General features: G+C 46.3%; 1 protein-coding gene across 1 annotated transcript in view; it reads left to right on the top strand.

The window, feature by feature from the left end:
• The first annotated feature begins 2,238 nt into the window (after window positions 1-2,238).
• LOC136792672 (uncharacterized) overlaps window positions 2,239-25,897 on the top strand; it is a 390,674-nt gene continuing 367,015 nt past the window's right edge. The window contains exon 1 of the mRNA XM_067014857.1: window positions 2,239-2,493. The gene's annotated coding sequence lies outside the window, so the exon portion shown is untranslated. The remainder of the gene's footprint in view (window positions 2,494-25,897) is intronic.

Here is a 25,897-nt window from a genome sequence, read left to right as displayed (position 1 = left end):
CTCTTTCCGTCCACGTGTCCTAGCTCTGCCACCACTCCCTGGCTGTGCAACCTTTGGATAAGACCTCACCCTCTCTGGGCCTCATGTGCTTGATGGGAAGGTGGGATGGAAAACTACCTGGGGTATCTTCCAGGGCAAACCTTCTGAGACTAGAAAGGGATGGACAATCATTTGGCTAGCAGGATAGTTGCATGATTCCATTTCTGCTAAGATTTTCTGCCTCTCAGAGCAGCCTCTGGGATGTTTTACTTTGCCCACAGCCCTGGGGTGCAAATTGGAAACAGAGGCAGGGGCCCAAAGGGGAGAATCCACAAAAGGCCGAGGCGGCCCCATGGTGTGTGTTTGCATTTGCGTTTTGTCCCTACAGAAGGCTCATTTCCAAGCCAGCAGCTGCCCATCCCCTTTGAAGAGACTTCACGGCAGCCGCCATCCATCACCCACTTGGCATGACCGTTAAGTACCAGTGCTCAGCGCCGAGCGCTGAGGGACGGAACTCCAAGAGGGCTCAGCCCAGGGCCAGGGAATTAGAAAGAGGCAATCGAAGCAGAGGGGCTGGAGCAAACTGGTTAACACGCAGGCTTTGAGTGAGGAGGCTCTGGGTCACATCCCCGTGTGGTGGGCTGTTGTTGCTCGGCTGCCTCATTCTGCTCTGTGGGGTTTGAGAACAGATTCTTGGTCTTCCTTTGTGAGAATGTACCTTTCCTACGCCCTAAGCCCCTCCCAGCCTCAGAAGTGGGCATGCAACCCTGGTTCGGACAATAGTACCTACCAGTCCTTCTGACCACAGAGAGCAGGTTAGATGGCCACACAACCCTCCAAGTTGGTCCAATGATACTTGCATTTCGATGGTGGGTGCTGAGTTAGTTTGGGGTACACCTAAAGCTGCTTTTGGCCATCTTACCTCCATGAGGAAGAATTCCCCTGGGAGTAAAACTATAAAGAAAGCACACCAAAAGATGGAGAAAGACAGATACCCGAGTGCCTAGATCCAGCCATGCCTGATGCTGTTACCTTAGATTTTTCTGCTACATGAGCCTATAAGTTCCTTTCGTTGGCTTACAGGTTTTTGTTTTTAATTGGGTTTATGTCAAGAGTAGCCATGAGTCCCCACTATTACACCCATTAGGCATATGATTTCACCTCTCTGGACCTCAGTTTTTTTACCTGTAAAATGGGGGTGACAATAACACCAGGTAGTTAATATTTAGGTTAAATGAAATAATGTATGTAAAGCACTCATCACAGTCTCTGACTATAATAAATGCTCAATTCAGCTATAATTAAGCCATCCCCATCCTGTTAGGGTCCCCAGAGCCCTTTCTTGGCCTCTTGTTCTCATGTAAAGGGTTCCTGTGAGGCTTAAACAAGGTGTTATGAATGCAAAATGCCTACCGTGTAGTCTGGCACATTCAGGTACAGCTATTCAGTGGTTTTCTGGTGAGCCGGTTATGCAAGCCCTGAAGAACTGAAGAACAGGTGAATTGAGAGTACTGCAGGGCCAAGAATGGAAGGCAGGGAGAGGTGGTCTGAATAGGACAAGCCGTCCACCTTGGGGACATCCTATGGGTCCCAGCAGCACACTCCCCTCTCATTACCCAAGCTATATGCTCTAGGAGTTCTCCCTATGAGGGATGCATGGGTCCTTCTGTTGTGGCGGGCTATGTGGGTGGTCTTGTAGGCTTGGTTGGTCCCTGGTCCAGTTGGTCGTCAGGCCCTGCCTTGTGTGGAGGCTGCCAGCCGCTGGTTAGCAAGGCTGGGTCTCGAGGTGGCTGACTACAGAACCCTAGGGGACCCCGGGGCTAGTACTGGCTCACAGGTGGGCGGAGTCAGGGTCCAGAAGACTCTAAGGCCGTTGCCCCCCCACTGGTGGGTGAAGCCAGGTCCTGGGGTTAGTGCTAGAGACTGGCAGGCAGAGCTGGGTCCTGGAGTCTGGCTGCAGGGCCCAGGGGTCCCAGAGCTGGTGTCAGCTCACAGGTGAGGGGGTCAGTTCCTGACACAGTTGGGTACAGGGTCTGGGGTGTCCTGAAGCTTGTGTTGGCCTGCTAGTGGGCAGGGTTGGGGCCCACCTGGTCCCAGAGCAGGGTCTGGCTTGCTGTCAGCTGGCTTGGTCCGCAGGCTGGGGGGGTTGCGCTTTTCTTGCATCTTATGCCCGCCCCAGGTGGGTGGCGCTGGTCCAGAGGCTCCCCGGGGCGGGCCTGGCGCAGGGGATTCTGGGACTGTGGGCGGAGCTAAGTTCTCGGCGCTCTGGCGGGCTTGGCTGTGTCCAGAGGCCTCTGTGAGCTCAAGGGGTCTTAGGTCAGCCTGACTGCTGTTGGGTGGGGCTGTGTCCCCGCCCAGTGTTGCTTGGCCTGAGGCATCCCAGCACTGGCCCCAGCAGGCTGTCGGGCGACGCCAGCATCAGCCTCCCTCAGTGGAAGGAGCTCCCAAATATGGCTGCTACCAGGATGAGACCCAGTCTCCCCGCCTCACCCGGGGACCTTCCAAGACCAGCAGGTAGGTCTGGCCCAGGCTCCTATCAAATGACCGCTTCTGCCCCGTGTCCTGGAGCGCGTGAGATTTTGTGTGGGCCCTTTCAGCCCTTTAGGAGTGAAGCCTCTCTTTCCCCCGGCCCCCTGGGACTCCGGAAATGAAGGCCCGCCCGCCTTCAAGCTAAATGCTCTGGGAGCTCGTCTTCTCTGTGTAGGGCCCCGGGCTGGGGAGCCCAACGTGGGGCTCAGAGGTCTCACCCCTGTGGGAGAACCTCTGCGGAGTAATTATTCTCCGGTGTGTGGGTCGCCCACCTGGGGGTATGGGATTTGGCTATATCACGAGTCTGGCCCTGCTGCCCGGCTCACTGTGGTTTCTTCTTTAGTGGTGGAAGATCTTTTCTGGTAGGTTCTGGTCTTTCTCATCCATGGTTGTTCTGCAGATAGTTGTGATTTTGGCGTGCTCCTGAGAGGAGGTGAGCGCAAGATATTTCTACCCGGCTACCACGGCTGATCTCTCTTATAACGCTTTGATGGTTAATTTTATGTGTTAACTTGATGGGATCACAGAGTGTCCAGACATTTGGTCAGACATTCTGGGTGTGTCTGGGAGGATGTTTCTGAAATTCCAAAACCGATGATAAGTGCAGTTGCTCTCGCCAGAATAATGGTGGTGCCAGTAATGCTGCAGAAACTTCATGTTTTTTTCCCTTGTTTTCATCAAGGCCCATCTGCCCCTCTTTAGAACATTTGTTAAGGAGAAATGCAGCATATATCCGAAAAAAGGGTATATATCTGAAAAAAACACCACTAATATGAAAAGATACATGCACCCCTATGTTCATAGCAGCATTATTTGCAATTGCCGAGGTATGAAGCAACCTAAGGGTTCATCAACAGATGAATGGATAGAGGATGTGGTGTATATATACAATGGGCTACTGCTCAGCCATATAAAAGAATGAAATATTGCCATTTGCAGCAACATGGATGGACCTAGAGATTATCATACTGAATGAAGTAAGTCGGACAGAGAAAGACAAATATTATATGATATCACATATATGTGGAATCTAAAAAAATACAACAAATTAGTGAATATAACAGAAAAGAAGCAGAGTCATAGAGAACAAACTGGCAGTTACCAGTGGGGAGAAGAGGGGTAACATAGGCGTGGGGGAGTAAGAGGTACAAACTATTTGGTATAAAATAATCTACAGGGATCTACTGTACAACATGGGAAATATAGCCAATAGTTTATAATAGTAAATGAAGTATAACATTTAAAAATTGTGACTCACTGTATTGTACATCCGTAACTTATATAATACTATACAGCAACTATATTTCAATAAAAAATAAAATAAAATTATACTAAAAAATAAAAAATGTAAAAAAAGCATTACAGGACTTACAAATAAGATTAAAACAGTTTTGCTCTTGAAAAGCTTACAAATTAGTGCCAGAGATAGACTAGAGAGAAAAAAGTGTTCTTTGTCCGTGTTATTTTGATTGGCTGTATTGAATTCCATGATTTTTAAAAATCCATTTCTTTATATTTTGTCCATTTTGGCCATTCCTGCCCAACCCCCACCCCCGATTTTGGCCATTCTAAATGATGTTTCTGAAATGTGTTGTTTTCTATTCTATCTTGGTCCTCACATAGACTCTTCCCATGTGAAGGAGAGCACTCTTTGCCCTGTCCTCCTTTAATTTGAGTCATCCTTGAGGTTGCAGCCTAGACATGCCTCCTCCAGGAAGTCTTCTGGGATGCAACAGTTCTTGATCACGTGCCCCTCCTTTCTGTAGAGCCCTGTCCTTCTCTCATCACAGTGTGCGATAAGCATCAAATGGCTTGCTTCTAGCTTGACCTGGAGTTCTAAAGATCCCAGGGCTGCATCTTATTCATAGCTATAACTGGTACAATGCAGCACAAAATAGGCCACACTGTAAATACTGGATAAATGTTGAATAAACACTGCAACACACATTCTTGGATCATCATGGGGAAAGTATTGGCACCCCTGTTTGATAGATGAGGAGCTTGAGACTCAGAAGGGCAGCAAAAGCTGAAATGAGACAGAGCTGCATTCAGAATGTATTGAATAGTTTCCTCTGATTCCAAAGTATTGTTTCCACTTTGCTGTACCTCCTCCATTTCAGACCTCGGATTGCTTCTCCCATTCCTTCCTCCAGCTTTCCAGCTCCTGGAAAAGGCTAGAGACAGAGGTAAAGAAACTGGAAAGAGGGCTCTGTAATCTGGGGAGCAGAAGACATCACCTGCTCCAGCAGGAGAGGAGCTGGGAACACACATGTGCCAGCATTTCCCATTATTTTTTTCCGGAGGAGAACTTGGCCTCCTTCCCTCATGCTGGGGACTCACAAAATCCGATTTGAAATCTACTCAAGTGTACACTAACCAGCTTCCTCTTGGCACAGGCTGGGGAGCCTATAATTAGAGCAGACACCATACCAGTTAGCGGGTTTCATTCACATGAACAGAAAGTGTGTTTGCAAAGGGAGATGGCTGGAGAAGCAAACTTGGGGAACTTCTCTGGAGGGCTTGCACGTGCTGAGTGCCAAAAAGATGCCTTTCTAAGTTCAGAGATAGTGGCTGGCTGAATGCGGGTGGGGACACCACTCCAGGAAGGTGATGCCGGGTAGTTCTTAAGCACATCCCAGCTCCAACAACCAGGTAAGTAACTCAACTTCTCTGAGCTGTATCCCATCTGTGCGGTTGGGACATCATCACCGACCTCGCAGGGCTGTGTTGGCAAGGTCTAAATGAGACAGTGTATAAACGAAACCAGAGCAGGTGCTCAGAGATAATAACAATACTTATTATTCTTAAAGCCACCACCTCCACCAATAAAATAGCCAGCATTTACTGAGCATGTATCATGTCCCAGACCCTGTTCTAAGAGTTTACATGTGTTACCTCAATTTCACAACATTTGGTAGGCAATGTATTTGAGGCAACTGATACCCAGGAATGTCATGCCACTTGCACAAAAATCACACAAAATGGTAGCTTTTTACTAACATTCCAAGGGACGGGGAGAGCATGGCAGTATAAGACAGTGTATGGGGTCTTATGAAACATACAAACTCATCAGTGCTGGGGTCCACATTGTCCTTATTAGGATCCTGAGACCCAGAAAGGGGAGAGAGTTTGCAGTAAACTCATTTATTTGGCACATCTAATATAACCTAGCTGCTTTTTTTTTTTTTTTTTGCTGTACGCGGGCCTGTCACTGTTGTGGCCTCTCCCGTTGTGGAGCGCAGGCTCCGGACGTGCAGGCTCAGCGGCCATGGCTCACGGACCTAGCCGCTCCATGGCATGTGGGATCTTCCCGGACCGGGGCACGAACCCGTGTCCCCTGCATCGGCAGGCAGACTCTCAACCACTGCGCCACCAGGGAAGCCCAACCTAGCTGCTTTTATGGGTATTATTTTATTTAATTATTCTGCCCGGGAGATTGCAGGTGTGAAAGGATGCACTCAGTTATTGATGTGTCTTGCCCAAGGTCATGCAGAGCTGTGATTAAAACCCTGGACAGTCCAGTTACAAGTGAATTGCTCATTTTGTAATGCCACAAGATCACCCGAGCCCATCAGGACTTTTGGATGCAGGGGCTAACTTAAGGGAAAAAGGAAATTTGTTAGATCATCAAATTGAAAACTTTTGAAGGAGGCCTTCAGGCATGGCTGAATCCAGGTGCCTGAATAAAGCATGCAGGCATTTATCTTTCAGCCTCTCTTCCCTCTGTGATAGCTTCATCCTCAAGAAGTCCCTCTCCTCTTTGTAGTGAGATCTCCATTGGCTTTTTGGTATCAGGCACTGGCTGCTTTCCTCCCACCTCCCACCATTGGCTTCATTATCTCACCCCAAGTTAGAAGACGAGGTGATGTGGTCCTCATGGGTCAGCCTCCTGGGACTCAGAGCAGAGCAGGGAAGGAAGGAGAATGGGCTTGGGATAGAGGCCGGAAGGAAAATAACCAACACTCCCTCCCACTTCCCACCTCTAGGCTCCAGTCTCGGATCCTTCTTAAGTGCTGCAGATTTTCTGCCAAAACAGGAGATTGTCCTGAAGCTCAGTTTTCATCCTAGGGATTGGATGCGCTCTACACTCCCAGGCATTGGCTGGGCCTCCTCCCGGTGGGCCAGTCAGGAGGAAGCATGAAAACACTCTTCCTCTGGCTTGGGCTCTCTCTCTGTCAAGAACCAAGGCCGTACCCCTGGATGTCTGACTTTGGATTTCTCCTCCCCTAGCAGCCCACTCACCTCTTACCCGAGTCCACCCAACTCCAATAACTTCCTTGGGCTCCATTTCTTTCTCACTTGTACCCTGGCACTTAGCTCTTTTTCTGTCCAACCACATCTGTTCCTTACCCCTCCCTCATCCCATCCCCCAAGCCTTGGCCCATTGAGGCCCTCTGTCCGGCTCCTACCTCTTTCCAGATGTGGCATCAGGGAACCAGCTCTCCTCATTCCTTCTCTGCTTCTTTTGCTCTTGTCCAGCTGGGGATGATTCACCTGCTGTGTGATCAAGGGTCAGTTACCTTCTGCGGGCCTCAGTCTTCTCAGCTGCAGAAATGGGGGTGATCCTTTCTGATCAGTTGGCTGCAGTGGAAGCCTGAGTTTGGCGATTGTATTTACAGTAACATGAGCACAATATGTGAGGAATTACTAGGAGGCTCTGGGCTGCCACAAGGCCGGATTTGTACTGATATTGCCCCATTACGAGGTGTCATGTTGCATTTGCAGGAGGTGGCTGTATGGAATTCCACTCTCTTGCACCATATGAAATATTCACCCACCTCCCCTGTGAGGGATGAGAGTTTCCTCCCTGGTTCCTGGCTGCTCCTCTGTGGAGGGAGCCAAGCCCCAGGCTGTCACTAATACAGGATGACACCAGGACCCAAAGCAGAGCCTTGGGCATCTGGGACAGAGGGGTGAGGCTGGCGGGTGGTGCAGAATGGAGGGAGGGAACATGATGTCTGTAGTGGTCCAGGGTCCATCAGAGCCTCATCACTCACCTGTTCCCCATAGGCAAAGACACATGGATTTAGAAGGAGTTACAGGTTGAATTGTGTGTCCCCATCCCAAATCCCTATGTGGAAGCCTTAACCCCCAGTACCTTAGAGTGTGACATTATTTAGAAATAGGGTCATTGTAGATGTGAGTAGTCAAGTTGAGGTCATACTGGAGTAGGGTGGACTCCTAGTCCAATATGTCTGACGTCCTTATAAAAGGGAGAGCTTTGGAGACACATACATAGGGAGAACTCCATGTGAAGACTGGAGTTAGTCTGCCACAAGCCAAGGAACTGCCAGAAGCTGGGAGAGGAGCCTGGAAGGGACACTTCCCTAAGGTCTTCAGAGAGAGCCTGGTCCTGCTGACGTCTTGATTTTGGACTTCTGGCCTCAGAACTGTGAGACAATAAATTTCTGTTGTTCTAAGCTGCCCGATTTGTGGTGCTTTGTTACAGCAGCCTAGGAAAATAATACAGAAGGGAATTCACAGATTCCCCAGGGGGCCAAGGAGGTGCTACATGGGCAGGACATAGAGGATGAACTCTGGAGTCAGCCAGAATTGACTTTGAAAGTGAGAGTTGAAGTTTTAGGAGAGAATTTGGTGTTGAGAGTGAGAAATCAGGGCTCTGGAGATAGAATGTGGACATCCTTACTTCCTTACTGTGGGACACTGGATGACTCATCTAACTTCTCTTGGCCTCAGTTTTCTCATTTGTAAAACAGGGACGAAGTACTGTTGTCTTCGTAGTATTGTTGGGAGATTAAATGGTATAACACCTGAGAAACAATTAGCATCTGAAACATGTTAGCTTTCTTCGTTGCTCGCTGAGTGACCTTAGGCAGGTCACTTTGTTTGTATAGGCCTCAGTTCTCTCATCTGTAAAAGGGGGCTAATAATTCTGACCTCACATTTTTGTTAAAAACATAAGGAAGGTATACAAACATTTGTCCCGATAACTGGCAGTAGGAGGTAAATAATTGTTTAGCTTCATTCTTTCTATTTAAGTTTCCCACCCATGTAGTTGCTCAGCTTCTGCTTGAATACCTCTAGTGCTGGGCAGCTCATTACCTTTTTACAATGTTCAATTCTATAGGGAATAGAAGCCTCACACACAGAATCCTGTTTCAAGGGACTTTCTAAGGTCCCATACATGTGTTATTCTTACTATTCAAGATGAGGGGGCTGAGGTCCAGGGACCAAACAGAAAGATTAGAAACAAGGTCTCCCAAAAGGGAACCCTCCTACACTGTTGGTGGGAAGGTAAATTGGTGCAGCCACTATGAAGAACAGTATGGAGTGTACTCAAAAAACTAAAAATAGAGTTGCCATATGATCCAGCAATCCCACTCCTGGGCATATATCCAGACAAAACTATAATTCAAAAAGATTATATGCACCCCTATGCAGCACTGTTTACAATAGCCAAGACATGGAAACAACATAAATGTCCAACAACAGATGAATGGATAAAGAAGATATAGTATATATATATACAGTGGAATACTACTCAGCCATAAAAAAGAATGAAATAAGGCCATTTGCAGCAACATGGATGGACCTAGAGATGATCATACTAAGTGAAGTAAGTCAGAAAGAGAAAGACAAATACCATATCATATCACTTATATGTGGAATCTAAACTATGACACAAATGAACTTATCTATAAAACAAACAGATTCACAGGCATAGAGAACAGACTTGTGGTTGCCAAGGGGCTTGTGGGGGAGGGTTGGATTGGGAGTTTGGGATTAGCAGATGCAAACTAGTATATATAGGATGGAGAAACAACAAGGTCCCACTGTATAGCACGGGGAACTATATTCAATACCCTGTGATAAACCATAATGGAAAAGAATATGAAAAAGAATGTGTGTGTGTGTGTATATATATATATACGTGTGTGTATATATATGTGTGTATATATATATATATATATAAAACTGAATCACTTTGCTGTATAGCAGAAATTAACACAACATTGTAAATCAACTATACTTGAATAAAATAAATTTTAAAAAAGAAGTAAGGTCTCCCAACTCCTAGGCCCTCCATGTTCCAACCGGCACACAGACCAGCTATCTCTCGACACACTTCCTCTTGAAGCTCTGTGAGTGTGAAAAGGGTGAAGGGGGAGGGTGTGTTAATATGTGGGGACGTGGCCCCCTGCAGTAGCCCCCTCTTCCTGCCTCTCTCTTCTTCCGCACTTGCCTCTTCCCCGCTATGGCCTAAAATGTGAATTAGCTCACCCCCTTTGCTGCTGCTGAATTTCATGGCTTCCCCATTGCACTTAGAGAAAATCCCAAAGGGTTTCGCTTGGCAGACAAGGACCCTCATGACTGTGGCTCCTTTGCCGACCCCATCCTGGGATATCCCACCCTTAACAACCTTACTCCAATCTCAAGGCCTCTTTTCATGTCTTCAGATGGACCATCCCCGTGGTCCCCTTGGGGCCTCCCTCTGCTCAGCCTTCTGTCTGAGCGCCATGTGACTGCAGCCTCTCATCTTTCAGGCCTTGGCCTAAAGCTCGCCTTCTGCTAGAAACTCCCCCACCCCCACCCCGCCTCCAGCGCCTCCTAGCTGGCTCGGTCCCCACCCCTGCGTATGAGCCTCCCTTACTGTACCTGTTCATTTCCACCATCACACGTGGCACCAGTGGCATGAAGATAGTTATTCCATGCGGGTTTGATGAATGCCTCTCATTCTCAGCAGACCAAAAACTCCAGGGAAGCAAAACTCATGTTCTTTCTATTCACAGTTGGCCCCTTGGCACCTGGTAGGACCTCAGTAACTGTCTTTTGAATGGTTGAATTGCATGCGTTTGAGTTTGGGTCTGGGGTGTGCGTGAGGTGGGTGGGACATGATTGTCTTTCCCAGGGGACTGACATGCGTATCAGGTTTGTAACTCTGAGGTGACAAATTGGTGAGTGACCAGAACTGTGTTTTAAAAGAAGCAGGTGACTAAACTGCATGTGTTAAATCTGGCAGGGAGTAGACTTGGGGGATGTGGGCCATGTGACCGCCCCCAAGGGAGACAAGACTCTTCCTGTTCACCGTGATGTCCCCAGAATCGAGTCCAGTCTCTGACACAGAATCTAAACTTGAGTGAATATGGTGCTCAGTGGATGTCTAAAGAGAGAATACGGGGACACAGATCTTGTCTCAGTCAAGGAAAATTCTTTGTCATGTTTGGAGCTGGCACATGCTCGGAGGACAGTGAGTGGCCTTCACCTGGGGTCTTCGGGTCCCTTCCAGCTCTGACACTTAATGCTCTAAGAAACTTTTCCCTGGCTGGGCAGACACAGACGGAAGACAGAGTAGCTTTCCTTCTTGCAGGGAGCACTGGGGTGGGAGGGGTGGAAACAGGCCAGTGCTTCCCTCCTAGACCAGAGTCTGGTCCTGTTTATCTTAGCCCTGGGCCTGGAAGCAGCACTACACTCCCTGAGAAGGGGCCTCCTCCCTTCTTCTCCCTCTGTAGGTCCTCAAGCATGAATCCTGAGCGAGGCTTGTTACCTCTCTGCTTGTTTAATGATTTCCCCAGGTCTCACAATGCTTATTATCGAAGTCACAGCAAACAGTCATGGGCCTCCTAACGAAAAGCCAGCCTTCATCCGGTCCCTGTGCTTGGGACTGCAGCTTGGCATAACCTGTATCCAAGAAGAAAAACCAGTTGAGAACTAGAGAACCTTAGTGAGAACGTGTTACCCAGGAAGTCAGGACAGAGCCAGTTCGGAGGGGCTGAGGGAGCCTGGACGTTCTCCCTGAGGTCAGTGGGGCTCATCAGGGTAGGTTGTATGTTCAAAATGACCCTCGTGTAGAAGCCCAGTGTAGTGAAAATAATTTGGACTGAGACAGCTAGGGTTTAGAGTGCCAGCTCCTCTAGGTGACCTTGCACAAGTCACTTCATCTCTTGGCCTTTAGTTTTCTTATCTGTAAATGGGGGATTACAACAGAGTTCACCTCTTAGGGTTGCTGTGAGAAGTGAGTAAAACAGTGAACACAGAAAGCTCTGGATGGTCAGCATCTTGCCTTATGGGAGGCAAAGATGTATTTCTTATGCTGAGGAACTTACATTCTTCCATTTCTGCTGCTTGGCTCAGTAGTGGCCTAATAGTGGAGAAATGCTTTTTGGGCCATTTTAAGTGAGAAATGTGGTCATTTCTTTCACTCCTGGAAAAAAAATTGGCATGAGGAATTTCACAATGTCAGCAGAGGGATGGATGACCTCAAATCCATTTAGCTTGACTCCCTGACTTTGAAGTTGTAATACCTGAGAGCCAGAGAGGGAAAGATGCTTGTCCCTGGTAACACAGCGTGTGCATGCAGAACCAAGATTAGAACTCAGCAGTCTGATTTGCCGTCGTACCCTTTCTAGGAGGTGATAGCAGTATGGCAGTTGGTCATAGTCCAAACCCTATTGACGAGACTAGAAGCAGCCTTCCTTAGTCACTAAAGCTGGGATCCTGGACATTCCCTTCAACCCAAGGCCCGTGCAGGGCCAAGTCTCAACATGGGAATTTGAACATAACAAAACCACAGGCTGACAGCCTTGTACTCACAAACACAGTGTTGGGGGAGGTGGAGGGGAAGCAAGTGCTCTCTTGACTTTCCAAAGGAAAACAGTTTTCTTTCTTGGTAATGGCAGTTACTTGAAAACCTTGTCAAAACAGTCGTTTTTCTCCAATACTGTCTCTTTCTTCCTCTCTCTCTCTCTCCCTGCCCTCCCTCCTTTCTTTCTTACTACTGTTCAAATGGCCAAAGAAACTGCAGGGTGATCGAGAGAGCAGAGATCTCACTTAAGGACCTTGGTCAGAGATGCACCCCCCCCCCCCCCACCAGCTGAGCTCTAGTGGAAAGAAGGGTAGCAGCCAATTAATGCCCGAGGTCTGAGTCTGATGAGCTTAGCTCCTCACATGGGTATTTCACTGCGTTTTGGTTCCATTTCCTTATAAAGTGATGAGTGCTTTATTGATGGATATATATATATATATTTTTTTAATTTGTGAGAAGCTCGGAGGGCCCCCATCTCCCAGGAACACCCGGAAAAGGTGTCTACACTAAGTGAGAGTTGCTGCTCATTCTAATTATGGTCCTGTCCAATTCCAAACCTCTTTGCATAATAAATAGATACTGAGACTAGGAAAAACAAAGGCTGCGTCTTTAAGCCATAGACTAGAGTTCATTGCCAACTTTGGGGCCACTTAGCTCCATGACTGCTTGGACAACGGTGTCTGTACCTAAAACACCCAATTAATGGTCCTATTTCCACTGTCTGATTGCTGAACAGACTGGGGGAGAGGTCACTGGATTCCCACTCACAGAGTTAAATAAGACACCTTTGTTGTAGGTTCTCCTCAGCACTCTCTGTTTAATTACAGAAACGACTGTCTGAACAGATTAATGTATCAATTGAGCAGAAGGGTCATTGTGTGAATGCAAAGCCCCTCCCAGGCCAGGAGAACAAGGATTTAACTTCCACTTCTGCCCCCAACCAAACCTGATTTATTTTAATCCCACATTTGTGACCCATTTGGAGTTCATGTCTCTGTTATTCATTTCTTTAGAAGTCGTGTCTTGTGGGTGTGATAGGCAGCAACCCAAGTTGTATCTGCCCCCTTGAGACTCTCAGACCCTCAAGGGCAAGGAACAGACCTCACTTGCCTGTGGAGTGCCAGACACAGTAAGTGTTCATTGAATGTGTGATGACTGACTGACTGAGGGACTGACTGAATGTTAAAAGGGAAATTGAATTTAAGCTCAGTGACTGCAGGGATCTTTTATTATTTTTTTTTCCTGCTGAAAACCCAACATCTAGAACAATGATTGGTACAGAGTAGGTGATTACTGATTATTATACTGTGTGAATGAATGAATATGAGAACAAGGGCTCCCTTTCCTTGCTAATTGTGTGAGCTAGAGAAAGGAATGCATCCCTTTTTATGGCTGAAGCAGTGGAGGCTCTCATGAAATGCTTTATGGGAAGTGGCTTGGTGAAGTGTAAAATGATATACACATGTGTATTGGTTACCCATTGACACACTAATGCTGTGAAAGGTACATGAGAAAGTGCTCGACATCACTAATCACCAGGAAGATGCAAATCCAAACTACAATGAGATATTTCCTTACAGCTGTTAGGATGACTATCATCAAAAAGACAAGAGATAAGTTATGGTGAGGATGTGGAGAAAAGGGAACTCTTGTGCATTGTTGGTGTGGGAATGTAAATCGGCATAGCCACTATGGAAAACAGTATGGAACAATTAAAAATAGAACTACCGTATGATCCAGCAATCCCACTTCTGGGTGTATATCCAAAGGAAATTTAAAAGGATTTTTTTTTTTTTGAAGAGCTATCTGCACTCCCATGTTGACTGCAGCATTATTCACAGTAGCCAAGACATGGGAACAACGTTAAATGTCCATTAATGGATTAATGGATAAAGAAGAGGTGGCATGCATACATACACACACACAATGGAGTATTTTTCAGCCATGAGAAGGAATGAAATCCTGCCATTTGTGACAACATGGATGGACCTTGAGGGCCTTATGCTAAGTGAAATAAGTCAGACAGAGAAAGACAAATACTGCATGACGTCACTTACATGTGGAATCTAAAAACGCCAAACACATAGAAATAGAGAGTAGAGTGGTTGGGGGTAGGGGAAATGGGTAGATGTTGGTCAAAGATGATAAACTTCTAGTTATAAAAAGAGTAAGTTTTGGGGATCTAATGTACAGCATGGTGATTATGGTTAATAATTCTATATTATATACCTGAAAGCCACTAAGAGAATAGATCTTAAATGTTCTCACCACAAAACAGAAATGGCACTTAGGTGACGTTAATCATTTGGCAATATATAAGTATTTCACATCAACACATTGGACACCTTAAACTTGCACAATGTTATATGTCAATTCTATCTCAATAAACCTGGAAAAAAATTATCCTGTGAAACAACCATAAACCTCAGTGGTGGACAGCAATAATGTTTATGGCTCAGGCAAGCTGGGCTAGGCCGTGTTGTCCCTCTGGTCTTGCCTGGGCTTGCTCATGGGCTGGTTGTAGGCTGTCGGGATGGCCCCTGCTGAGATGCCTGGGGTGATTCAGCTCTGCCCCATCCTCCAGCAGCCCAGCCCAGCCACGGTCCCATTTGCTAAATTCCCATTGGTCAAAGCAAGTCACGTGGTGGACCTCAGAATCAGAGTGGGTGGGCACTTACAAGAGGCAGAGGGCATGGAGGCAGTGGTCATTTTTGCAACCTACCACAAAATGTAGCAGATTTGAGGTTTTTTACTCCTCTGTGCAGACCTGGCACATGATAGATAACAAGTATTCACCTGAAGCAATCAAGCATCCAGTGTGGTGGAGGGTCTCAGAGGGGCGAGGTGCCTGGCGTAGAGCTGGGTACATAGACCTATGGATTGGCTGCATTTCAGTCAGGTGACCACCCTTGGTACAATCAGCTCTGGCTGGGGAGATGGGGGGTGGTCACGTGATATAAAACGTGTCTGCCTAAAGTCTTAAGTTCTTAGTCCCAGAACTGTGGCAGTTTTCCCCTGCCTGAGCCAAAAAGAATCTTAGAATCTGGGATGAGGTAAAGGGGGATGTGTTTTCCTTTCCTCGCCTGTTGTAATAGAAGCTCTGGAGGAACTGTTAGTTGGTCATATCTGAGAGGATGGGTGTTTGGGGTCAAGTGGCCTCAACACTGGGGTGGGAGAGGGATGCAGGGTCTGGGAGATAGTACAGGCTGGGAAACGGTTATCCAGGCCATCTCCTTGAACTCCCCATCCAAGCTGTGGACTTTTAAAATTGCATCTTATTTATTTATCCCTGTCTCCAGCATCCAGTGGGACATCCGAAGCAGCAATTCTCAGTCAATGCATGATTGAAGTTAAGAATCAACATGACTGTCTGCTCTGAGGAGAGTCATATTTTCCTATAGGGGAAATCTGAGGACAAAAACGGGGTGGTCAGAGGCAGGTGGACCCTGCAGGAGGATTGTGCTGTTGGCACTGTGCCTACACTTCTCAGCAGGGGAGGCGGGTCCTTAGTTACTGGTTATGGAGAAATGTTACCCGGTGTCAGCACTGTTCAGCCTGCCTTCCTTTTTCTTGAGGACTGCAGAGACGCCCCCAGCCCCCAGCTGAGAAATGCCTCACAGGCCAGTCACCATCCTTTTAAGCAATTGGGCAAAACGAGAAACTCGGGATGACTTTTAGAGGCAGGAACCGCTCATTCCAGCCTTGTTGGCCTTCTATTTTCTTCTGTCTCTGGATGAGGGATAAACAGTTTAAGAGGTTGGGTTTCTTCAATGTCAAACAGGTCTGAGTTCAAATCCAGGATCTACCATTTGCTCTACTTGTAACCTTGGGCAGGGAATGTCCCTTCTCTGAGCCTCAGTTTCCTCATCTGTAAATGGGTATGATAGTAGCAGTGCCCATTCTTATAAAGATTCAGTAAGGTATTCTAGGACAAGTGTTTAGTCCTGATCTCATCAAATACTTATTGAGGGCTAGCTAGGTGCCAGGACTTGAGGGATATATTGGAGACAAAAACAGACATGTACCTACCTCTGTTGGTCGTAGGAGGGTGGTGGTAACTGTTGAGTTAGCCACCACACAGAGAACTGTGAAATTGCAGTTGTGATCACTGCAGTGAATGGAGGTGCATGGATCTCTGAGAGTCTCCAGTGAGGAGTTCGACCATGGATGGAGGTCAGAGAAAGCTTGCCTGAAGTAGTGACTCTTGGACCAGAATCTGAAGAAGCAACACCTAGAAAGCATTCTATATATGTATCATTCCTCACCTTCAGAGGTCAGTTTAGGAGCAGGAAAGGGCAGGATTTAGCCTTTGAGCCCCAGCTGTGTCCCAGACAATTTGCACTTCATTATCTCATTTAATTCTCCAGCAATCTCCCGAGAAGTAGGTAGGATTGTTGTTCTAGCACGCTGAATCTCAGAGAGGTGAAGTCCTCGTTCAGAGGAAGAGACAAAATAGAGGTTAAAATCCAGGCCTTTCGGACTCCAAAGTTCTTTCCCCTGTACACACAGCAGCGTGGTTCATACCTTCATGGTGTGATTGATGCCTAGGATTTCCAGCGATGCTGGGAATGCACAACCCTTGTCTTCCCACAGGTTCACTATGCCTGGAATACCACCATTAGCATGGTAGCCCTTCCAGTCCTCTTCTGGGTAGAATCTTTTCCCCCTTATTTATAGTGGCCAACAAAATGGGTCAACTCCTCATGAGGGGAGACCGATTTAAGATGCAGATCAATCGAGAGATTTGGGAGCAGGTATCATCAAAGGTAAGATGAAGAAGATACCTAGACTTCTCTACCTCCCCACAACCCCGTAGTGTTAGAGAGGGTCAAAATCTTAGTAACCACCTAATGCAGTTCACTCATTTAATGACTGAGAAACCTGAGGCTCAGAGAGGGTTAGGTATTTGCCCAAAGGCACACAGTATGTGACTTACAGCATGGGGACTTGTACAAGGGTTTCTTAACTGCTCTTGTGCTTTTTTTTTCTCTGCACCACATTCCCTCTAGTTTTACGGGGGGACCTTAAAATCACCTCTTAGAGGAAGGCAGCAGATTTATGGGTTAATAAACATTTACAACGAGCTGCTGAAAAAACAGACTCAGGTAGACAGGAATTATTCATTCAAATTAACTATAAATTAAGATCAGCCTAATTTAGGCCTATTAAAATGGAAAGCATGTTATCTTTCATTCAAAGGAATTTGTATTTGATGCAAATAGAACAAGTTCCTAAACTTTAGAAATGTTCTTGGATTTTTCATCTGCATAGTTAACCAATGGAGAATGGGCCCCCAATTTAAAAACAGGGGAACATAAGGAACAATAATTAGTTATGTAAATAATGTGGCATTCTTGTTTATAATTAGTTCAAGAATAAAATAAAATTCACGCATGTCACAGGACTAATTTTCGTATGCAAATGAACAATCAAAATTATAAACGGTAATAATGCAGTTTGGGAGATGTGACATTCTCAATTTATTAGCAGAGGTGCCAGTTACAGCTGATGATGGCTGACGTTGGGAGATTTCAAAGGTGCCCAGACCTGGAAAATTCTCACGCATCAAGAGGAGAAAATCTAACTGAAATATTTTCACCCGTTTTATGTTGCTGATGGCCACAAAGTGTGCCCAGGGCTCCCCCAAGCCTGGAAAGACAGATGGCCACACCGGGGAGAGAGGACTCCAAGAGAATCTTTGAAAAGATTGCTCTGGAATCTGGCTGGTGGAAGGAGCCAAGAGAGGGCATTCTAACCTGGGCTCTGGACCTCAACTATGTGTGTGACCTTGGACTAGCCACCTGCCCTTGCTAGGTCTCATTTTCCTCTTTTTTTTTTTTTTCCTGGTACGCGGGCCTCTCACTGTTGTGGCCTCTCCCGTTGTGGAGTGCAGGCTCAGCGGCCACGGCTCACGGGCCCGGCCTCTCCGCAGCATGTGGGATCTTCCCGGACCAGGGCACGAACCCGCGTCCCCTGCATTGGCAGGCGGACTCTCAACCGCTGCGCCACCAGGGAAGCCCTTTCCTCTTTTAAGATGGAGGTTTTGTGAAAGAGGAGGTGGAGGTTTTGCAATCAGACAGATTTGAGTTGCAACCTTGGTTCTATCACTTACTAACTGCAGGGCTTTCTTCCTTACTTATCTGTGCTTATGTTTCCTCATGTATCAAATGGCAATAATAATAGTATTCCTTGTCTGTAAGCAGTGCTGAATTAGCTCAGAGAAGGACTACATGCATGTTTGGAGGAAAGTATAATACCGGGGGAAGAAAAAGGATGAGATAATCAGGCTTCCCTGTTGGCGCAGTGGTAAAGAAAACACCTGCCAATGCAGGGGACATGGGTTCGAGCCCTGGTCCGGGAAGATCCCATGTGTTGCGGAGCAACTAAGCCCATGCGCCACAACTACTGAGCCTGCGCTCTAGAGCCCGCATGCCACAACTATTGAAGCCCGTGCGCCTAGAGCCCGTGGTCCACAACAAGAGAAGCCACCGCAATGAGAAGCCTGCGTACCGCAACGGAAGAGTAGCCCCGGCTCGCCACAACCAGAGAAAAGCCCGAGCGCAGCAATGAGGACCCAACGCAGCCAAAAATTAAAAAAATAAACAAATTAAAAAAAAAAGAATGAGATAATCAGAAGGTTTAGAGAAGAAGGTGCTTAAATTTTAGCATTTGTGAGAGCTTTGTGTTGTTCTGAAAAATAACTTGAAAGTACACCATGTCACCATGAAAATGTGCATCATGTTACTTGAGATTTACCTATTCACCCATCCATCCATCCATCCATCCATCCACCCATCCATCCATCCATCCATCTAAATATTAGGAACATTTAGAAGGTTAAATGTACACTGTATGATGGGTGGAAACTCCAGTTCCATTTAACTGGAGGCACTCCAGATTTGGGATGAGAATTAATGATTATTGAGCAACTACTCTGTGCTGGGCTCTATCTAGAAGCTTTAGTTACAATATCTCATTTAGTCCTAACACAGCCCTAAGAGCTATAGATAATAATACGTAAAATGATAATAGCTCTCATTTACTGAGTGTTGCTATGCACTAGGCATTGTGATTAGCCCTGTATGTGAATTATCTCCATTAATGTCCTCAACAGTTTTGAAAAGGAGTTACTCTTATTTCCCAGATTCAGCGAGGTTAAGTGACCTGCACTAGACAGTCGTGGGAGGAGGAAGACAAGTGCCTTAGTGCCTTCTCCCAGAACTGTCTCTGTTCCTGCCTACAGGGGGCATCCTCTCCTGAGCACCCTGACAGGTCACCTTGTGCTCAGAGCAGGCTGGGTGGTTCCTCCACAGCTCCCAGATGTGAGCGCACACAGCTGCCAGGCTCCCAGGAGTCTCTGGATCCCAAGAGCAGTGGGGGACTCTTCAGGATTAATTGCTTCTCCAGCTCCCAGCAGGGAGGCAAGGGGCCGAGACAGTTTAGCTTGGTTAAGGTTGAAGGGAAGGCACGCAAGTGGCAGAGAGCAGACCCCTGTAGCTCAGGGGCCTCTGGTCTGCAGGCCAAAGAACCTACAGAGAAAGGCTCATGGCAGGTAGGGAAGACTGCAGAGGGCCTCGCTTCTTCCAGGCGGAAGATGTCAGGCCCTGAAGTCCTCTTCTCCCACGCAATTTTAGAATTACACAGCTGGAAAAGGAGCCCCAGGAGGATCTGTTTTCACCTTCTCGATTCTTTTGGTGTGCCCTTCTTCCATGTCTTTCTCTCTCCTTCTTCCACAATTATTTTTGGGCACGTACTGCGTATTATGCTCTGGAAATACCAAGAAGAAACAGGCAGACCCAGTTCCTGACTCCATGGAGCTGGGAGTCTCGTGAGGAAGACAGACATCATCAAATAATGGCACAAAGAAAGGCACGTTTACAGGCTGGGCTGAGGGTTATGTCAGGGAGTCACAGGTCTCCCTGTAGCAGGGACTGGCTTCCATGGGGGGTTGGCCAGGAAGGGCTTTCCTGAGGGAGTGACATGGGCACCAAGACCAAAGGATAACCAGGTGAAAAGTCACTTGACCTCTCAAAGCCTCAGTTTTCGTGTCTGTTAAATGGGATGACGGTAGTACCTGCGTTCTAGGATATTTGTGAGACTGAAATGCCATGAGACAAGGGAAAACGGATAGCACGGGGCTGGTACGTAGTGAGCACCCAACCTGTCGTAGCCATGGTGGTATTCCCTTCACGTGAAGCCACCATAGATTGGAAGGTCCATCTTTGACCTAGGAGCTGCTGCCCAAGGGGCAAAAAATTGTAAGCCCACTTCATGCAATGCTTTGATGGTGAAATGTACAGAAGAGGAAGGGCCTCACTGTGCTGTGTGTGTGCATTTGTGTGTGTGTGCATGTGTAAAAGAAAAGGGGCAGAGAGAGATAAAGAGGACTGCATGGAGAAGGTGGTGCCTGGGCCAAGTCCTGAATGGTTAATACTGTTCAAGAGAATGAAGGAGGGAAGGGTGTTGGAAGAAGATGGAACAGCAGGTACGAAGTGATAAAAGTATGAGAATAAATGTCATCTGTTGTCTGATACCTGAAGAAATTCAGATGGGCACACAGGGCAGATGTTCAAACAAAAGAAGCTTTAATAATACAACACTATTAAAAAATACAACCACCATTCCTAATAACAATAACAATGAAAATAATAGTAACAATGACCACAAAAGCCAAGGGAGGCTACTCTTTGCCAGGCACTATACACAGCTGACTTCACTGACATGCTAAAAGTACATCCCACCCATTCTGTGATATGTTGCATGACTTGATGTCTGACATTGTGTGGGCTACTCACACAGGTGAGGAGTTGAGGGTAGAGCTGTGGAGGGATTTTTCTGTTTCATCCCAGAAGAGATGCTCTCAATTTATGAAAGGCTATCCTCAGTAACATGAATGATCTACACAAGTTCTTTCTTTCTTTTTTTCTTGAAGGGTAAAATTGGGATGGAAATATTAAGGAAGCAGGTTTAACTCAGTCAAAGGATGATTGTACAGAGCTCTAAGAGGTAGTGAGCTCCCCATTATTGGGATATGCAAGTGTAACCTGGCTAGTTCCTCACTGGAGATGTTTTGAGGGCAACCAGAAAGAAGTCAGAGGAAGGGAAGTGTGAGGAATTGGACTAGGAGACCCCTGGAATCCCTCCATTTCCAAGATACTGTGGTTTTAGGAAGGCGGGAATGATCTCCTATGAAAGGCTTTTACAACAGTAGGAAACACTGCCATCTCTGCTGTCTTGAGGAGGCTTGACTATGATTTGCACAACTGCAGGTGGAGGGATGCCCTACTGCCTCACAGTTCCTTTCCAGGCCTCAGGAATCATTTTGGCCTGTGCGTGCACCCCTGCTCTGAAACTGTCATCGGAGTCACCTTCACCTCCTCTCAGCTGTTGCCACAGCTTCCTAAGGGGTCCCTCAGTATTCTTTTTCACCCTATGATCTATCCTCCACCCAGCAGCAAGAGCCATCATTGACATGGAAAATCAGATATAATTCCCCCCTACAGTTCTAACTCATGGCCATGGCCCTTCACAGCTCAACTGGGTCTCTGTCCCCACCTCTCCCCACCTCTCCCCACCGAAAGTACATGAGCCGAGCCACATTTCCTTCCTTTGTGGCCCCCAAACACTAAGGCTTTCACATTTCCTCTTTCTGGAGCTCTCTTCCCCTAGGACTTTGCAAGTCCAGTTACTTCTCACCATTAAGCTCCAAGTTCAGCCAGCACCCTGGAGAGGTCTCTCTGACCCCTCCCCACTCGCTCCACCCCTATCATCCATTTGATTTTCCTTTTACCGCTTATCAGTACATCTCTGGACCTCTCACTTACAGCTAACTTATGTATGGTCTCTGTCTCTTACTGAAACATAAGCTTCTTAGAACAGGGGCTTGGTTTTCTGTTGTCATATCTCCAGTGCTGAGGACAGTGTCTGGTGCAGAGTGGATTTTTAAAAATACGTGTTAACTGAGGGGAAGAGGGAGAGGGATAAATTAGGAGGTTGGGACTGACATACACACACTACTGTATATAAAATAGGTAACCAACAGGGACCTACTGTATAGCACAGGGAGCTCTACTCACTATTTTATAATAACCTATAAGGGGAAAGAATCTGAAAAGGATATATATAACTGAATCACGGTCCTCTACACCTGAAACTAACACAACACTGTAAATCAACTATACTTCAATAAAAAAGTATGTATTAACTGACTCAATACTATTTTTTTAAATTAATGAATTAATTAATTTATGGTTGCATTGGGTCTTTGTTGCTGTGCGTGGGCTTTCTCTAGTTGCGGCCAGTAGGGTCTACCCTTCTTTGAGGTGAGCAGGCTTCTCATTGCGGTGGTTTCTCTTATTGTGGAGCATGGGCTCTAGGGGTGTGGGCTTCAGTAGTTGTGGCACGCGGGCTCAGTAGTTGTGGCACACGGGCTTGGTTGCTCCACGGCATGTGGGATCTTCCTGCACCAGGGCTCGAACCTGTGTCCCCTGCATTGGCAGGCGAATTCTTAACCACTGCACCACCAGGAAGTCTGAATGGATACTTATTTATTTATTTATTTATTTATTTATTTTTTGCAGTACGCGGGCCTCTCACTGTTGTGGCCTCTCCCATTGCGGAGCACAGGCTCCGGATGCGCAGGCTCAGCGGCCATGGCTCATGGGCCCAGCCGCTCTGCGGCATGTGTGATCTTCCCAGACCGGGGCACGAACCTGTGTCCCCTGCATCGGCAGGTGGACTCTCAACCACTGTGCCATCAGGGAAGCCCCGTGAATACTTTTTTAAAAAAATATTTATTTATTTATTTGGCTGTGCTGGGTCTTAGTTGTGGCACGTGGAATCTTCTTTGCCGTATGCAGGATCTTTAGTTGCAGCATGCAGGATCTTTAGTTGTGGCATGTGAGATCTAGTTCCCTGACCAGGGATCTAACCCAGGCCCCCCGCATTAGCAGGGGTTAGCAGCAGTTAGCTATATGCAGAGAACATCACACATTATGTTGGTAGTTCTTTTAAGATACCATGCACTATTGGATTTCCTCATTTTAGGCATGTGAAATAAGAATATGCAGGCTTCCAAGGCACCTTGATTCTATTCCTAGCAGCATTTCTTCACGGAACAGATACTTGGGGGTGCCAAAAATAGATAAATCACATTAAACTTAAGATTAAAGTTGAGAATGTTTGTTCACTGAAAGACACCATTAAGAGCGTGAAAAGGTAAGAAGTCTAGTGGGAGGAGATATTTGAAATTCATGTACTTGACAAAGAACTCATATCTAGACCAAATAAAGGACTCTCACAGTCAACACGAGAAAGGCAGATAATCCTATAGAGATATGGGCAAAAGACTTGAATAGGCATTTCACCAAAATGGATATCAAAATGACCAATACACATGTGTTCTGTTTCAGAGGTCAATAGGATAATGCAGATTAAAATCATAATGTGGTACTACTGCACACACACCATAATCATTAAAATATTTAAAAAGCTAGGGAATACCAGGTGTTGGTGAGAGTATGGAGTAACTAGAACTGTTTTACATTGCTTGTGGGAGACTAAATTGAGATAACCATTTGGGAAATCTGTTTGCTGTTTGCTGGCATCTCCTAAAGCCAAGCTTATGCATATCCTATGACCTAGTAATTCCACTTCTTGGTATAAATCCAACAGAAATACATACATATGTACACCAAGAGACTTGTAAAAGTTTATAGCAGCACTATTTGCATTAGTCCCAAGCAGAAACAACCCAAATGCTAACAACAGAAGCGTGGCTAAATAAATTGTGTTACATTCACATGGTGAAAAACCAAGCACCTGCGACAGTGAACAAACCATAGATACATATAAAAACATAGATGAATCTCACAAACATAATTTTGGGTGAAAGAAGGCAGACCCAAAAGAACACGTGCCGTGTGAGTCTATCTACCTCATCAACAGCTGGACACACTGTGTCAGGAGTTGGGAGGGTGGTTATTCTTTGGGGTAGGCATAGTGACTTGGGGGTAGGACAGTCTTCTGGGGGTTGGGGATGGGGCTGGGGAGGTTGGAAACGTTGTGTGACTTGAGCTCGGTACTGGTTGCACACGTATGTTTGGTTTGCAAAAATTTGCATCTTTCTGCGTGTATGTTAGGTATTAATAGAGTTTATTTAAAAATATGTATGGGGTCCTGCAATGTGCAAACTGGGCTTGACTCTGGGGAGGCCTCAGAATCAATGGAGAGGGAAGCCTCCCCATCGTGGATAGAAGTATTCGGCATTCTAGTGAATGCCATGGACTCGCTGGGTGCCCTCAGGTAAGGGACATCGTTTCCCTTAGAGATAAGGGGACTGGGTCTCATTTCCCTTATCTATAAATTGAGATTCCTAACTCTTTCTCCCAATCACACCCGGCTGGTGAATTCCCTTTTCATTGCTCCCTTCTTCCCTCAAAGAGACGCCCTCCTCACCACGTCTCTGTTTATTTCCACTCACAGCTACCTTTCAAATCCCCGCCCCGAAAGGCAAGGCAAGGAGGGGCCCAGGCTTCCAACCTCTGTGAATCCCAGAGCCCTCCTCCTGAGATCTGTAGGGGGAGCATGAAATATTTAAAAGCTCAAATTGAAATCCTGTTAGCGCCAGGTCTTGGAAAGCCGACTCCAGCCCCAGAACATCAGTATCTGTTTGTCGGTGTCATTTAGGGACCCAGGCTTTCCAAACCATTGACTGAACCTTTCTGTCAATCCAACACTTTTAGGGTAATTTAACTTAATAATACCTTTGTTGGCACCAGCGCCTGTATCTGAAGGGTGATTACCATAGAAGTTATTCTAGGTTGTTTAATGGAATGTAGTAAATTCTCAATTGACAGGGCAGATCCTCAGAATGGCTTTTCAAAGTGTTTACCTTTCAAAGCTTCCCCCTCTCACTTTACCAAACTTACTACTTTGAGCCGGTGAAGACTTCATAAATTATTAGCAATTGTTCTCCCCCTGTGTTCACATGCATCATTAATTCTTTGTAAAAAGTTCAAACTGTCCGGAACTTAATTGTTATCACTGGGAGAATGGCTGGAAATGGATGTGGGCTCTATTATTTCTGTCAGAAATTTTGACTTATTGCACTTGATATTTTACCCAACACATCATATTCTCGGTACAAGAGAGCAAAGAAGAGGAGGGGAGAGGGGGAAAAAAACATAAATGCTTCTCCTTGAAACAAAAAAATAATAATACATATATTTCTGGGGAGAAAAGTCAAAGATCCAGGTGACAAAATAATAGTTCCAATCCCCCCAAGAGAGAGGAAGAGGAGGGCAGCATTCAGGGGAGAATTTATGTTGTAACTTTTATTGGCTTGAACTGTATTTTTATTCTAAGGTTTGAAGGTTCTATGATTCTAGGAGTCTAATTTTTAACAACTCTGAGATGTTGAAATCTTACGTGTCCAAGTTCCCGAGGCATCTGATTTTTAGGATAAATTAATCCGACAGTCCAAGATTCAGGACTGCTGAGAAGTATAGTCTCTCAGAATTAGAATAATATTGACAAAAGCCACAATAATAGCTAATATTTATTGAGAGCTTATTATGTATATGCACTGTGCTAAATGCTTCCTGTGCATTTAATCTTCAAGTCACCCGAAACTCTTGATCAACCCCAATTCACAGTTGGATAAACTGAGGCACAGAATGGTTGAGTAACTCGCTCAAGGACACACAGCTGGCAAGTGGCACAGTTAAGCTTTGAACCCAGGCAGTCTGAGTCCAAGGCTCATATGTGTAGAACCTAAGTATCCCATCTGAAGATACCGGCAGTGGTTCTTTTGCCCCACCTGGAATGCTATGGATTAGGCCATGT

Source organism: Kogia breviceps, chromosome 15, assembly GCF_026419965.1.
Source record: "Kogia breviceps isolate mKogBre1 chromosome 15, mKogBre1 haplotype 1, whole genome shotgun sequence".
Taxonomy (NCBI): Eukaryota; Metazoa; Chordata; class Mammalia; order Artiodactyla; family Physeteridae; genus Kogia; species Kogia breviceps.
The sequence above is the reverse complement of the archived record's forward strand: the minus strand, read 5'-3'. Positions and strand labels throughout refer to the sequence as shown.